At 38.3% G+C, this 17,571-nt stretch overlaps 1 protein-coding gene across 1 annotated transcript in view; it reads left to right on the top strand.

Moving 5' to 3' along the window:
* LOC111064432 (E3 ubiquitin-protein ligase RBBP6) overlaps positions 1-17,571 on the top strand; it is a 107,317-nt gene that overhangs the window by 51,273 nt on the left and 38,473 nt on the right. The gene's annotated exons all lie outside the window — the stretch shown is intronic.

The raw sequence follows: 17,571 nt of genomic DNA, 5'->3' as shown, positions 1-17,571 counted from the left end.
TCTCCATACGTGCTAGATAATCTATCCCATTCCTCCATAGGGCATCGTAAGTTCGGGGAAATCCGGACCGGATCATCTCAATCTTGAAATCCTCAGTAACCTTGTACACCAAGATAAAATTCGCAAATGCATTGTTGATGTCCAAGCGTTCGCTTAAAGTCAGGGTGTTTGGTACGATCAGTGGCTGCATCAGAAGCCACATCATGGGCAAGTACACGTCACCCATAACAAACATTAAAGTGCTGCTTCCTAATGAGCACGAATATAGGTTACAATTTACATAAGTTTTATACAAATCTAGAATTACATGAGCAATATCATAGATGCTTATGTAATTGATGTACTCAGTGCCCTTTCGCTCTGATGTCATAGATGTATGGACTATAGTACCGAAAGACCTTGCAATAGCGCTTCCGTCCAGGAGTTCGAACGATGTGAATAAATCTCTGTTGATAAGAGACTGGAAATTTCTAATGATTGCAGGCCATCTATAGAGCCCGTCATACTTCACAGTACCAACGCATACATTGGGACACCTGACTTGAGTGCCAATTGAATTATACTTATCTCGAGTGGACTCAGAGATGGTGCACGTGATTGGGAGAATCTTACTCTCGACATATTTCAGCACAGTTATAGGATGTACGTATTGATCAGCGAACATCGACTCAGCAATGTCCAAGAGTTGTCGCTCCTCCGCAGTTATGGGAAGGAACGCTGTCCGGTAGTTGCCTAATGTATCAGTAACATCAGGACTTTGAAAGCACTTAGGGATACGCCCAGCAGTACCACAACGCTCATCAACAAACACACGTTTGCATTGATCCCTCAACTGGTATCGATCGATCGGAGAGTATATCGCGCTAATGATCTCGTCTAAATTACGACCAGCAATCTTTGAAAAATCTACAATTTTGCATTTATCCATTTCGACCTCATTTGAGATAGTATCGACGTCGACTAAAAGTTTCAATCCAATCTTTTTTATAATTTCGACTCCGAGGCAATATTCCCAGAATCCTCTAAACGCAACATCGTTCCTCTTCATTATGTAATCCATTGGATTGTTGAAAATTTGCTACCATCGAATGCTTGCTACCATCGGACTCCCCCAAATCCCTGATATATTCATGGATAGACTTAACTTCAAAAAGATTCAAGGCGTCGAGTTGCTCCCTCGTAATCACAACTTCCGAGCCTCCGCAACTAGCTAAGCACACAACTATAGTATCAAGCGACGTGGGCTTGAGATTCTTGACCATTGACAAATCATTTATCAGTACTTTGATTGGTATTATGGGAAGCTTGTAGTTATCCCAACCGAAAGCCTCGTTCTCCATAGGTCTGACTAATGATATCAGGTCACTATAACGGAATTTCTCGGACTCGACAATCTCCATCATACGGGTAACATATTGAATGTCAAGCTTCACTTTCGCAGTCATGCAAACTTCGATAGCATCGATCGTCCTACTTTTATTGTGCCGGACTAAATCAGAACTCACAAACTCACAAAGCCCATTGAAGTCCCTCTTATACTCTGGATCCGGGTCAATAACTCTCTGATTTTTCAGAGGAGTGCGTGTGTACTGCAGGAAAGCTTCCCACGAACTGATTGTTTTAACGACCCTGAGTTGTGATTTGAAAGGAGCCGTGGAAGCCAAAACGGCCTCTGGACTTAACCCATCAGGGTTCACACAGCTTAAAGCATTTCGGACGATGTATATTTTGTCGACTATACCGTCATGCCTATTCAAGTTTTGTACGATAGCACTGACTTGGGACATAGCTTTAGTTAGGTGTGACAAAACCTTCAAGTTTTCAACCGGTACGGCGGTAGTGATTATTTGGTCCAATCGGTCAAGGTCTCTCTCTGGAAGCAGCAACGTTGTTTGTAAACTGAAAGAGTCCAGACCAGTGACCATCTTTGTTAGATCTTCAGCTTTTTGAATCCTCGCACCTCTAGAGATGTTCATTTGAACCATCTTCCCGCTGGCTCTTTCGTAGGACCTGGACAGGAGGTTTAATGCTTGGTAGAAATATATGAAAATTGACGCTGAGATTGCTGGAGAGATTCCCTCAAAAAATGAAGGATCCTTAATTCGTAAAGGCCTCTCCTTATACGCCATCATCATTTGGAGTGCAAGGAATGAAGACTTGCAACTTCCTAGTGGGATCGGTTGAACGAACTCCGACTCAATTTTCTTCCTCACGACTGAGTCTGAGTACACACTAAGTGAGGTCTTAAAAATCAACTCAAAGTAATTTATGTAAATTTGCGTGTAGGAAGCCTGGGCATACGTACTGATCATAGTGATCAGCTCATTGACCTCCTCTCGCTTTGGGAATTGTGGCGGATTTGCAGTGAAATCTGCCAGCAAACTACGAGTGCAGAGAATCTTATTTGTTACGTTGTCCATGTTTGGAATTCCATTATCATCATAATAGGTAGGCAATAACATGCCATTCCCGTCACCAAATAGCTGTTCACGTAATGTCACATTGATTGGCGACTTTGTGTAATTGAAGTTTGTATTACCATCTAGGTATGGGATGATGGTAGAGGCGGGGTGGTACTCCGGTGCACCATCACCACTACAAGTCTCCACTGCAGTAACGACTCCAAGCTCAAGCCCCGAATATCCACGAAAATACAATTTCAGAAACTCACCGACGGATTTGTTGCACGGTTTACCGCTTCCAAGTAATTGATTCCCAAAGTCGGTCTCCATACGTGCTAGATAATCTATCCCATTCCTCCATAGGGCATCGTAAGTTCGGGGAAATCCGGACCAGATCATCTCAATCTTGAAATCCTCAGTAACCTTGTACACCAAGATAAAATTCGCAAATGCATTGTTGATGTCCAAGCGTTCGCTTAAAGTCAGGGTGTTTGGTACGATCAGTGGCTGCATCAGAAGCCACATCATGGGCAAGTACACGTCACCCATAACAAACATTAAAGTGCTGCTTCCTAATGAGCACGAATATAGGTTACAATTTACATAAGTTTTATACAAATCTAGAATTACGTGAGCAATATCATAGATGCTTATGTAATTGATGTACTCAGTGCCCTTTCACTCTGATGTCATAGATGTATGGACTATAGTACCGAAAGACCTTGCAATAGCGCTTCCGTCCAGGAGTTCGAACGATGTGAATAAATCTCTGTTGATAAGAGACTGGAAATTTCTAATGATTGCAGGCCATCTATAGAGCCCGTCATACTTCACAGTACCAACGCATACATTGGGACACCTGACTTGAGTGCCAATTGAATTATACTTATCTCGAGTGGACTCAGAGATGGTGCACGTGATTGGGAGAATCTTACTCTCGACATATTTCAGCACAGTTATAGGATGTATGTATTGATCAGCGAACATTGACTCAGCAATTTCCAAGAGTTGTCGCTCCTCCGCAGTTATGGGAAGGAACGCTGTCCGGTAGTTGCCTAATGTATCAGTAACATCAGGACTTTGAAAGCACTTAGGGATACGCCCAGCAGTACCACAACGCTCATCAACAAACACACGTTTGCATTGATCCCTCAACTGGTATCGATCGATCGGAGAGTATATCGCGCTAATGATCTCGTCTAAATTACGACCAGCAATCTTTGAAAAATCTACAATTTTGCATTTATCCATTTCGACCTCATTTGAGATAGTATCGACGTCGACTAAAAGTTTCAATCCAATCTTTTTTATAATTTCGACTCCGAGGCAATATTCCCAGAATCCTCTAAACGCAACATCGTTCCTCTTCATTATGTAATCCATTGGATTGTTGAAAATTTGCTACCATCGAATGCTTGCTACCATCGGACTCCCCCAAATCCCTGATATATTCATGGATAGACTTAACTTCAAAAAGATTCAAGGCGTCGAGTTGCTCCCTCGTAATCACAACTTCTGAGCCTCCGCAACTAGCTAAGCACACAACTATAGTATCAAGCGACGTGGGCTTGAGATTCTTGACCATTGACAAATCATTTATCAGTACTTTGATTGGTATTATGGGAAGCTTGTAGTTATCCCAACCGAAAGCCTCGTTCTCCATAGGTCTGACTAATGATATCAGGTCACTATAACGGAATTTCTTGGACTCGACAATCTCCATCATACGGGTAACATATTGAATGTCAAGCTTCACTTTCGCAGTCATGCAAACTTCGATAGCATCGATCGTCCTACTTTTATTGTGCCGGACTAAATCAGAACTCACAAACTCACAAAGCCCATTGAAGTCCCTCTTATACTCTGGATCCGGGTCAATAACTCTCTGATTTTTCAGAGGAGTGCGTGTGTACTGCAGGAAAGCTTCCCACGAACTGATTGTTTTAACGACCCTGAGTTGTGATTTGAAAGGAGCCGTGGAAGCCAAAACGGCCTCTGGACTTAACCCATCAGGGTTCACACAGCTTAAAGCATTTCGGACGATGTATATTTTGTCGACTATACCGTCATGCCTATTCAAGTTTTGTACGATAGCACTGACTTGGGACATAGCTTTAGTTAGGTGTGACAAAACCTTCAAGTTTTCAACCGGTACGGCGGTAGTGATTATTTGGTCCAATCGGTCAAGGTCTCTCTCTGGAAGCAGCAACGTTGTTTGTAAACTGAAAGAGTCCAGACCAGTGACCATCTTTGTTAGATCTTCAGCTTTTTGAATCCTCGCACCTCTAGAGATGTTCATTTGAACCATCTTCCCGCTGGCTCTTTCGTAGGACCTGGACAGGAGGTTTAATGCTTGGTAGAAATATATGAAAATTGACGCTGAGATTGCTGGAGAGATTCCCTCAAAAAATGAAGGATCCTTAATTCGTAAAGGCCTCTCCTTATACGCCATCATCATTTGGAGTGCAAGGAATGAAGACTTGCAACTTCCTAGTGGGATCGGTTGAACGAACTCCGACTCAATTTTCTTCCTCACGACTGAGTCTGAGTACACACTAAGTGAGGTCTTAAAAATCAACTCAAAGTAATTTATGTAAATTTGCGTGTAGGAAGCCTGGGCATACGTACTGATCATAGTGATCAGCTCATTGACCTCCTCTCGCTTTGGGAATCGTGGCGGATTTGCAGTGAAATCTGCCAGCAAACTACGAGCGCAGAGAATCTTATTTGTTACGTTGTCCATGTTTGGAATTCCATTATCATCATAATAGGTAGGCAATAACATGCCATTCCCGTCACCAAATAGCTGTTCACGTAATGTCACATTGATTGGCGACTTTGTGTAATTGAAGTTTGTATTACCATCTAGGTATGGGATGATGGTAGAGGCGGGGTGGTACTCCGGTGCACCATCACCACTACAAGTCTCCACTGCAGTAACGACTCCAAGCTCAAGCCCCGAATATCCACGAAAATACAATTTCAGAAACTCACCAGAACAGCCGGACTTTTACTCACAGTCCTATCGAACGAGCTCACACACCACACTAGTAAAATTTTGGGTATTAATATATAACTCAGTCAATGCCAAACATGAAGCCATTTCAAATACATATTTTTATCCGTCGCACAAGCGAGCAAGTTTGTTATGAAAAACAAAAGAGAAGCTACAATAATTTTGATAACAAGTGAAATAAACAATCTTTCTGTCGATGACAAAACTGTTCAAAGGCAGAAACACCGTTCATTAAACTTTTCGTAAATTAAAACTCTAAAATCCTGATCAATATGAGATAAATATATGAATCATATATATGTCCCATATGACCAGGTGACAGTACTAACAAAAGAGGGTTACAGAGTTTTTTATTTTTAAACCTTGAGTGACCCTACAAAAGGAAATAAGTACATAAACTAGTAATGAATGATATTAAAAGAAACAAAAATATTGAATAAGAAGAAGAATAAGAATAAGAAGACGGAACATTTCAATAACAATTAAATGTAATCAAGTCAGACATTTAGGCTACTTGCACACATAAAAAGAAATCGGGGGTAGTCAGATCAGGAGATCTTGCAAGCCACAATTTTTTGAAATTATTCGTTCACCAAACACGTTGCGCAGGAAAGCCATTGAGATGTTAGATGTATGTGCTGTTGCCCCGTCTTGTTGGAACCAACAATTACTCATTTCCACTTGTGTTAATTGATGCGTAAAGTTCCTTAAAATGTCTGAACAATAACGTTCACTATTGACTGTGTTTGCGAAAAAAATTGGTCCCACAATAGGTGCTCTACTTACAGCGCTACCAACCTAACCGTGAAACTATTCTCGTCATTTCACTTGGTGCACAGGGACTTTCCGAACGCAAAGTATTTTTCATTTGATACATTCTAAAAATCAGAGTAGGCATTTGCTGGAAATGCAGTTGAAATTTGACTCCTTTTACCCTCTTTGACTCTTTGATGATGAACGAATTCCAAACACCATTGTAGGTGGTTCGTAGATTAATTGTTTTGGGATGACAGGACGCAAACTTGATCTCAATTATTGGACGAGTTGGGAATCCTGACTTCTTTTTAGAATAAAGATGAGATAATCTCTTTTTTACAAAGAGTACATTATAATATGAAATTGAATTATAACAAGAAAAATCATTACACATGAATATTATTTCGGATCCAAAATCGTGAAGGTAATACATAAAACGAGTTTGACTCCAAGACAAGTTGGATGAAGGCTTCAGCAAGACTGTATATATCCTTCATCTTGGAAACAGATAATATTGAGAATCTGATGACTTGAGGATCTGAAAACTTAGGAACCAATGAAATAACTCAAACTAAACATACTTAGATTATTGCATTAAACGTGGATTTGAGAATTAGAAAACAAGGTTTAATAAACAATATTATGCCTACTTATCAAGTCAGTAGTGGCTCTGTTCTTTCTGAATCCATACTGTTCTTCCTCCAGTTGAGGTTCAATTACCGACCTCAGTCTCCCTTCAATTATCCTTTCTGTAATCTTCAACCCATGCGAGAGCAGGGTTATTCCTCTGTAATTCCCACACTTCCGCCTGCTTCCCTTCTTAAATATTGGTATGATCATTCCCTTGTCCAATCCTTTAGTATTTTGTTCTCCTGCCACACCTTGTTGATAACTCTGTGGAGCCACTGCAAACCAGGTATCCCAGCCGCCTTGATCATGTCAGCACTCACCTGGTCCATTCCTGCAAGAATATTTATTATGTACCAAGCTTTATAGATAAGTGGGTCCACTATCTACTATTGTTGTGCCGTATTTTATTTGTTTTTCTGTGAAATAAAAACATATTCTTTTCTATGAAATTACTAAAACTAAATGTTTGGATGAGCGTGAGCTTGGATTTCATCAAAGCATATCAGGGTAATCTTATCCTACGTCACAAAACATTCAACAACCATAAAATAATAATTATAATTAATGCCAATGCCATTAAATCTTTTGTTGACATTATACTCGCGTTTTGAAGAATGTTATTTCAAAAAAATCTTCTACTTGAATGTGAACTTGATTCTACCCCACTACAAGTAGACTATAAACTGAATTCTGATTCAATTGTTTGCAGGAAGCATAATTATTTTTATTGTTCACTTTATGAAAGTATTGCCGTCGCTTACGTAACTACAAGGCTAGAACCATTAGATGATCAGGTGATTTTTTTTATGATTCTCGATGTTTTTCAATGTTTTTTGACATCAAGGAGCAGAAATGTCCTAATAACGTCATAGATGCAAAAGTACATCGGAAATCTGAGGTCGGGTTGCACGTCGATAGTGAACCGGAGTCCTGTGTTTGTTTCCAATTTAGCAGCCATATTAAGCCTTTTGAAGAAGTCTGTGTCGGCGGACGGTTCAGGTGCTTCAGGCGTAATGATAACAGGCTGTAACTTTTTTGCAAGTTTAGCGAGAGCTTCATGATTGGTGATTTCAATCGTATACGAGTTGGATGAGGAAGGTTGATTGAAAGAGATTGTGGGAGCGATGGTTTAGTTTTTCTTTGAGAAAGTTTGTTTGGAAAGATGAGTTTTTCGTGAGCACAAAACTGAATGTCACACAGAAGAAGATGTCTTTTAACCACCGATGCAAATTAATAGAACATAACGCCTTTCTTTTTGCGCTCGAAATTATCCAGAAACTCCTAAACAAATTAATCCTGGTTTAGCATGTTCGAATTCTTGTCTGATGTTATTGTTTAATAAATTAGACTTTTATGTACTTTATAAAATATCAACTTATTTCTAATATTGTTAAGCTGTATTATTTTTTCTCATAATTTGTAAATATTGTGAATTTGATTGAATAAAATTTGAATTTGAAACATGGTGCTTGAGAATAGACATAATTCATAAATAGTAAAAATGGTTTTAATAAAAATACAAAACATGCATACAAAATCACTACTGGGACTCTGATATGTTAAGCAACATGGATTCGAGAGCTTCTAAATGGATAGGAAATATAATTATTTTCAGTTATTGAGACACCCTGAACAATAATTCATTAAATTTTATGAAAAGATCTGTGAAAATGAAAATACGATTTGGAACGTTGAACTGAGAAGGTGTGTTGGGATAACTTAAAATCACTACAAGGTCAATGATAGAAAATTGATATCAACACCAATTAGGTTGAAGGTCAGTATTTGAAGCTTTTAAAGTAATTAATCCACTCTTGAACATAAAGCTGAGTTTTTCAATGGAGGAAAAACTATCTCATTTCTATCAAGGAGTTATGCTTTAATGAATCAATTAAACTATGTTTTAGTACCTATGATTCAAAGTTGGGGAAATGCGAGTCTAAGAACGGAAAAGAGATTAATTTGTAATGGAATTGAAATAGGGTACTTACGGTTTCACACGGAACGCACTTCTAGAAGAGTGTTGCAACGAGTATTGCAAAAGTATTGCAAGAGTATTTGTAGAGCTGCCTGGAAGAACGTTTTAAGCAACAAATTCTTGAATTTCGAGAAAACTGAAAAAAACTATTTGCTTCCCAGAAAACTGCAATTTTCTCGATTTTTTTACTCTTTTTCAAAAGACTGATAGAATAGAAAGTGTTTGTATGTATTTCAAGCTATAGAAAAATCTGTGTCAAAAGATATATGAGATTTTGGATAGGTAAGTGTGGAATAAGGTTGTAAGGCACCAAAGAAGTAAAACGTTGTAAGGCACACTATATTTTAATACTGCACATAATATTCAATTTAAAAAAAAACAAAACATGGAATGATGTGAAACTACATGATAAATATTTAATTATAGAATCCAAAGCATAGTTAAACTGATTTTAAATTCAAATAAAATTGTTCATAGCCTTTTCCTGGAGGCAAAAATTTGCTCATTTCACAAAGATCTTTTCTTTTTTCATCTGATATTGGCAAAGTATCTGAATACAATGAGGGCAAATCAGTGGGTTCTATATCTACAAATTTGGCCATTCTGCCTCGTTTTACTTTGATCAATGAAATAAGTTTCGAAAAAGCAAGGATATTGTGCTTTGATCTCATCTTCATTGTTGTTGGATCATCAGCTGTCAGTTGGTTCCACACAGAATCGGTTATTTTGATATTAGTCCTACATAGCTGCTTTTCTATTACATCGAAATTTTTGAAATCTTCCTGCTCCATCACTTTAACTTCAAATGGTTTGGATGGCCTGGCATTTGATATTACTTCAACCCATTCAAAGGGAACAAAAGCTGAAGCTGTTTTTTTTCTTCTCTCAATCAAGGAGAAATCTCGGTCGCATGGCATGAAACTGTGTCCTGTGATTAAAAACTTCTGATCAATGGTGCTAAAGAAATTTTTGTTGACTAACATCTGAAATAGTGAAATCATTCGCCAGTTATTGTTCTGTCCAATACAGCGGTCGGACCAAATTATCAACTTCCTATTTTGACCCAGATGTGTAGGTTGAAAATTTTCAAGGATGTAACTTAGAAGTACCGATGCTATTTCATTTGAGCCCCTTTTTGCAACTGTTTCATCCCATAGATGCATTGTTGCTTTATTGGTCCCTACATCGTGAATACAGCTATTATAAACCAAAAGTTGTCTCTGATAAATATCAGTTTTGAATTTTTTGTGCCTTACAACGTTCTTCCAGGCAGCTCTACATTTAGAAAAGTATAGCAAATTGCAACGAGAACGCACTGAGTCCGTGAACACACTATTCAGCTACCAGTCTGCAGTCGCAGTGAGCCTTCGCAGGGCACAGGAGCTCCGAGGAAGCTCCTCGACGGTTCAAAGTTGGAGAGGGAAACGCTGCGTCCGTTGGATTTGAAATGGAGCGCTGTGGTTGGTGGAAGTTGGTCATCTGACAGACAGAGCATCATGTTGACCTTGAAACTGGCGGGAGAGATCATTTTTATGACGATATTATTGAATTTTGTCAAGTCTGCATTAATCATTGAAGCAGCACGTGGATGAGACTGAACCGTTTTGAAAAGATGAGATGTAGAGAAACAACCAAGTCGACACAGGCAGATTGTTCAAATTTGGACATGACCGGACCATTTTGTCACCCAGAGTGGTAAAAGTACCAATTGAAATTTTAGTTTATTTGCCAAATAATTTTACAGACATAAATCTACAATCACAAAATAATCAAATCAAATAATTTTTATTTTGCATCAAAACAAATACAACATATTATAGTACAAGTTCCTTCTCTTGAGTATAATAACATACTGTAATTTAAAACTAAAAAATATATATAATAAGAGAAAAGGAAAAAAAACAAACTTATGATTTTCACAGAGCAAAATAAAATTAAAATAATAAAGTTAACAAAAGTACAAAAATTACAATAAATTTTGAATTTGCAGATGTTTCCATTTGTTTAACAACTTCAGTTTTTTTTTCTTTTGAAGAAAGACTTCAACTCTCTGCTTTTGATGTTCCCTTTTGGAAGGGGACCTTTGTTGTAATGAATGATCCCCTTGAAAGATGGATTCTTATGATAGTCCTCCATCCTCTGTTGATGCTCGGCTACATTCCCTAGAGGGTCATTCTTGTCGGGATCTATTATTTTATGACCTTGGGAGTGGGCGGGTACAGTATTTTGTTTAAAAGGTTCCGTTACGTAATACACGCGATCAAAAATAGCTTGGGATTCTGGAAAGGGAATAGAAAAGGGATTCTGAGGTATTTTAGTCTTTTTTCCTGATTGAAAGCATTCTAAATCAGTCTGGAAACTTTCTGTCAGAAAGTGTCTTCCTGCTGAAGAAAAATCGACATTGAAAATATTACTCAATTATTTTAATTAAATAAGCAAATTCGTTTGCTTACTGACACCAGACCTGAGCCAGCCAGGTCACTCGATGTTATTATTATTATATGGACGAAAAGTTTGTTTGATTTAAATTTTTACTTGCTCATTGAATATAATATTATTTTTATCAAGGATGGTTAGGTACTTTTTGTGATGTTTTGCTTCCCTTACTATGTGGATATAATGTTTCTTTTCCACTCCCTATCCTTTGTCACTGCATCCTTGTATTCAGAGCTTCTAAAATTCCAAATTATTGGGCGTTTTCTCACCTTTTCTATGATGCTCTCCTCCATTGAAGAAAAAATGATGAAAATCTCTGGGAAGTGGGAAGAGAACAGAGTGACGTCAAATTGAAGAAAAGTCCAACTACAGTGTGGGAGTGAGACGTACTAGTTGCGTTGTGTTGCAAGGAGGAACGCCGAATGAGTCATCACTCTGTGCGCATACGCTACCTCTTCGAATCGCCTGCCATGTATTCAGGTTGAGCGCGCCACACTGAGCTCGCTTTGTCCGCCGTACTACCTCTCAGCGAACTTTTGTTGAATCGCCTAGCAGGCGGTCGTAGGTGGTAGTGCGCCGTACTACCGCCGCGGTAGCGAACTCGGTGTAGCGCGATCAACCTGAATACATGGCTAGCGATTTTTAAAACTTCGCGGTAGCGAGCTTGGTGTGGCGTGCCAGCTGCTATGAAACTTCTGGTAGTGACAAGCTGCAGTATGGGCATATACATTCTGCTGTCACGCATGCGTGATGGTGTGCCATTTTCTCGATAGGAACTGATGCATTGTGACAAAACTGACATTTTTACCACCTTTATTGACACATTGTTATCAGTGTCTCCTTGTCGAATGCACTTGTAGATCATGTGTGATATCACAACGTTTTCTAATGAGAGAAAGCAAGACTTACTTATTTATTTATTCATATTTAACGATACACAAATCAAATACATGATTAGAAAAGGACCAACAGACATATGCATATTTTTGAGATTTATTTTCTTCTTTAATATTCATAAAAATGGAAATATGAATAAAATACTAGGTCATAATATCCCTATAAATTACAACAAATTAGCTGTAAAGTAGCTGAAAGTGAGTGTCTAATTTTTGTCTTCAAATTTTTTAATTTATTTCAATTAATTTAATTGAATTTCGGATTGATTATTGTTTTTCGGCTTTATATCAACATTGTGAAATTCAAAATCAATTTTATATCTGTGTTATCTTCCTCGGATGGTGCGGAAACTTTGGCAGAAATCAAAATTTGAACTTAACCTAATTGTTTGGACCATTTTTAATATGTGAAAATCCAGGAACTGAAGAAGTTTTGGGCAATTGCCTGTTTTTTCTTTCCTAATTATAGTATGTGTATCACCTTGAATAAATAAATAAATAAATATCAATTTATTATTTGATAAATCCTCACAGATTCCTCTCATGTATGAAATTGTTAATGCTCTTTGAATGACTATTCAAACTTCTTTCTGAGATTTATAGTCTTCTTGAATATTCTCAATATTACCATTATCACAGCATCAACTAAACATTTCTCGCACATCTTCTGTTTACACTACATTCTGTTTCTGACTACATTAAAGAAACTCAACGGGGGCGGAGCCGACTGTAATAACATTGTGGTTGAAAAAGGGACACATTACACACGAAACTAATGGTAGATCTTGCATCAAATCAGGACCTAAATATTTAGGAGGTCCTGATCAAATTCAATATCTCATTTATCAGCTGAGGGCAGTTCAAAGCATTATAATGCTCTCCTGTTACTACTTCTTGTTCTCTCACTTTGGCTAGAATATTTGTAGTCCATGAAATATGTTTCTATTATTGCTTCCTGTTCTATAACTTGCATCTTCTGTCTCTCTTATATGTCGCTGGTATTGTTCAAAATATATCAAAATCGACGTTTGTGAAAGATTCTTTCAAAAACGTACGCGCGATTTCTGATTGTGTATCGCCATCATAGACAGTTTCACCTTCAGTTCTTCTCCCTATAGTTGTGCTTTTACAAACAAGTAATAGAGCTTCCAAGAATATGTAGAAGAAGGAGGTGGACGAGGAGAACAAGGAAAATAAGAAGAAGAGAAACGAAATATTGAAGAAGAAAAAGATTTAGGAGGAGAAAAGGATAAGGTGATGAGTGAAGAGGAAGGAAGAAGAAGAAGAAGAATGTAATGTATCCAACATTTTTCCATTCAAATGCATGTCACCGGATTTCAATATTTCCACAATTGACCGAATATAAAAATTTTTAATCCCAAAACTCATGGTCTTAATTATTTTCGAACATGTAATGTTTTTTATCACACCTCACGAACGTTGTGGGAAGTGAGTCTTCACTTCCATCCTCGAAAAATACAGCATAACATTTATTCACATAATCTACCAAACTAATGCAGTTACCAAAAGATTTAACAATTCCTGACAGAAGGGTTTTGGAGCGGTCACAAACAATGGAATTTGGGACTGGAGCACCAGTTCTTTTATAATCTTCCAACCAGCATTGGATTGCTATATTATCATGCCTCTCCGACAACATTTGACAGATTGGAAAATTAATCTCATCTGAAGAAACTACCTGGTACAAGAAAATCGAGCCCGATTTGTTGTTGAGTGTTCGTTTATTTTTTTTTTACAACACCGCCAGTTGCATCTATACATATCGCAGTCCTTTGCCGTGATTTGCAAACTTCTCTGTAGCAGTTAAGCTGTGGAGGTGTCCAATAATGCACAAAAAATGTATCAAGCACCACATTATGGGTACATTTTGTAAAAGGAGTTGTATATTTTATTCTCAAAATTGCTTCCATCACCTGCTTTTTCATAAGGCCTTCCTGTTTCTCTTTATATTTGACACATCTCAAAGCATTTGCTGATGGGAGGCTCTTTGTCTCCATATACCATCAGGATATTCGCCAATTTTGTCCTATAACCTCCAGCCATGTACGATTTCAATCCAGCTCTAGCTCTTTCTTTTCCTTCTTTCAACATTCGTTTCTCTTGTGCACAAAATGGAAGTATTGATAAAATACTAGGTCTTAACATTCCTAGAAATATCAATTAGAGGGGGTGAGAAGTCAAGTGGTACAAGTGACACTAAAAGTTTTGAGAAAAAGCCCTCTAAAGTTGAATTACTTTATTTGAAAATTCAATGTCTGAATTATGTTGAAAATTTCACAGCTAAATTAATCAATATATAACTTGATTTATGAAACAGTCTCTCATCAAAAATTAAATTTCTTCATGGATTTTATCAGTGCTTAGTAAAGTAAATTCGTATGGCTTTTGTAGTGCTTAGTGATAAAAGGCATCACTTATACCATTTGGCTCCCAAATTTCAAGCTTAGTAATGAAATTTCGGTACTTTTATGTTAGCTGATGGTCACTATTTTGGAGGGTATTTTTATACAGTACTCAATTTAACCTATTCCATTCCTAACAAATACATCTCTGGCCTAACATGAGTTCGGATCACATGTTAGGCCAGAGATGGGTTTTTCAGGAATTGGATAATTTGAATCAAGTACTGTATAATGATCACCTCTGGCTAATATAGAAGAGCTGAAATTTCATTTTATTTGATAATAATTATAAACAGTGTATGAGAATACAAATTGATATTACAATCTTGAGAAAATACAATCTTATAAAAATCTGTTTGAAAATACATTTTTACTCAATTTATTGAAAGATGGATTAAATTTGGAGTAGAAAATGATCAGTCTGAATCACTCCAAAATTTGATCAGGTTCATTGTCTGACACATCAAAATTTGGCTCATCTTCAACTGTGTTTCGGTCACGTGGACCTCTTTGTGGCTGATGACGAACTCGCTGAACTTTCAGTCTGTTGTAGAAGGCGTGGTGCACAAGTGGGATGAACTGAAGTAGCTCTTGCAAAATCCTTGTACTTACCGGCCTTAATCCCGGGAATGTTTGGTTTAGAACATAGTTTTTGTGGTAGTTGTGGCCATGGATCATGTTCGGACGTTATATGAATGCTTCCCTTTCTTGTCTAGCGTTGTGTGGTGGAGGGGGGCAATTATACGGTGATGCGCAAAGCATAATTGTGGCCAGTCGCCGATTGACAGCCAATCGAACAGCTCACTTCTCGTAATGTTGATTTTTGCAAAGTGATCTATTGATTATTTATTGTGATTTATTACAAGTGTGGTCTCATCTCGTATTGTGATCTTGACCCGGGATCCTGGAAGCAAGGAGGATTTGGACATGAAGGTAGGCCCATGTTATTGTGCACTTGGCCATTTTAATTGTTCAACTTGCTACCCGACGCCAGACAACCCAAAAGTTCTCGATGTAGTAATTTATACAGTCCACAAACCAGAGTGCTGTTTTGAGCCAGTCTCTGTCGAATAAACAGATCATCTTTTCCCTTTGGTTTCATGTCATAGCTTGAGAATGGCATGTCTTCATTGATGGATGTGGTCTTGTAGAATAGAGTGTCAGGATTGGATTTCTGAAACCTTAGGCATTGCATTTTTCTAATACCTTTCACATTTGGGAAATAACATTTTTCCAAGCTGTCTAGAGAAATAAAATCATGATTCTCCATGTTGTTCACCATGAATCTCATATATATATATATATATATATATATATATATATATATATATATATATATATATATATATAATATATATATATATATATATATGACAATACCATGTATCGTTTATTTCCGGAAAGGCCGGTACCTTGTCTGTAGCAGTCATGTACTAAAATTTATGTTCATTGATAATCAATTTCTCAAAGAGTTTAGATAGTCAAACTTTTGTAATAGTCAATGTTAAAGGCGATATTAATACTCATAGAGTAAGTCAGAGGAATCTCCATAGAAAGAGTGTTCTCAGTCAGTCAACAAAAGTTATACATATACAAAATACAACATAAAACAACACAATTGAAAAGGGGTGGGACATGGACAGTGACACAGCTGGTCTTATCCCCTGAAACGAACACATAATACAAGCAAAAATATTTTTGCCCTGACTCTCCAAATTACAGATACAATATAATTAAGATTATGAAGCTGAAACACTGAAAGATGGTTAGATGGTTGAAGTAGAGAGGCATACAACTCACCTTTTTATTTTATATTTATTTCTGCTGCCATGTGCACCTCATGGTCTGCTGTTCAGGAGCAACTGGCTGAAGTGTTAGACAACAAGTAATGACTGCAATGCAGCAGGAGAAATCATGTCCTCAACCACCGACTTATATGGGACAGCAGCTAACCCAACTCATGTTGAGGCAAAGGAGTATTTAGATGGCAAAGCAGCAGGAGGCCGGTAGAGCAAGACTGGGTCTGCCAGAATACCACGCTACGGGTAACTCTGAGAAGGTCCCTGGAGTGCACAGAGCTGGCCAAAGGAGACCAAACAACTGTTCCTCCATTGATCGCCTGTGAGAAACAAGTCTCACTCAACTCGCGCAGGCCAGCACCAGCATACAGGCAGCATTGTCCAGTATACTACTGCTATCGGCATGTTCCTCGAAACTCCAGCACCCTCCGCCTTCAACTGCTGGCTTACATGACTGTATCATCACCCAACACACATGCGACAAGCTTACATGCAAGTGTTATATGGTTAAAAGAGATTGTGCAGAGACACATCTTGTGCATCCGTTGCACACCAGACATGTGTGAAGAACTGATGGACGAAGAACTGACAACTTCTTTCTCAACCTTCTTCACGGAGGAGCTCGAAAGAGGAGCTCCTTTGCCACTCGAAGCAATACCCCCACTAGTGGGAGTTTTCCATGTTCCTTTCCTCGAGGTGGAGACCATAGAATCGGAGTTCTCAGATATCTTATACGTCTCCACCAAATCATCACTGCAACGATTATCACGATTCCTAGGCCGCCTCCTGTTTCCAGGATCTGAAGCAGAGGGAGAAATATCCCTTGCATTCGGCCTGAATCGACCTCGTCCAACTGATCCTCCAACATTACGAGGAACGATGCTACCGAAAAGGGCAATTACTATTGACCTCGTTTTTGAACATCATTTTGGAGAAGCCATCAACATCAAAATAACAGATCCAATACTGTGAATCTTCCTCGAAATCTTCGTCCTTTGAATCCCGAGAGATGCGCATGGGCTGGAACATACTCTCGAAGACAACGAATCTCCTGGCAGTTGAAACGTTGCCAAAACGGAAGCTAGGACGAGAATTCTTTCCCTCCAAAGTGGCGGAGAAGAATATGTCGTTCTTGGGTAGAACGACGCTGCCATACTTATTCATAACAATAACATTTGAATTGGGGGGTGCCTTATCCATCCCCCAATCAAAGCGCAAACCATCACAACTTCCAT

The sequence above is a fragment of the Nilaparvata lugens genome, chromosome 8, assembly GCF_014356525.2.
Source record: "Nilaparvata lugens isolate BPH chromosome 8, ASM1435652v1, whole genome shotgun sequence".
Lineage (NCBI taxonomy): Eukaryota > Metazoa > Arthropoda > Insecta > Hemiptera > Delphacidae > Nilaparvata > Nilaparvata lugens.
The sequence above is the reverse complement of the archived record's forward strand: the minus strand, read 5'-3'. Positions and strand labels throughout refer to the sequence as shown.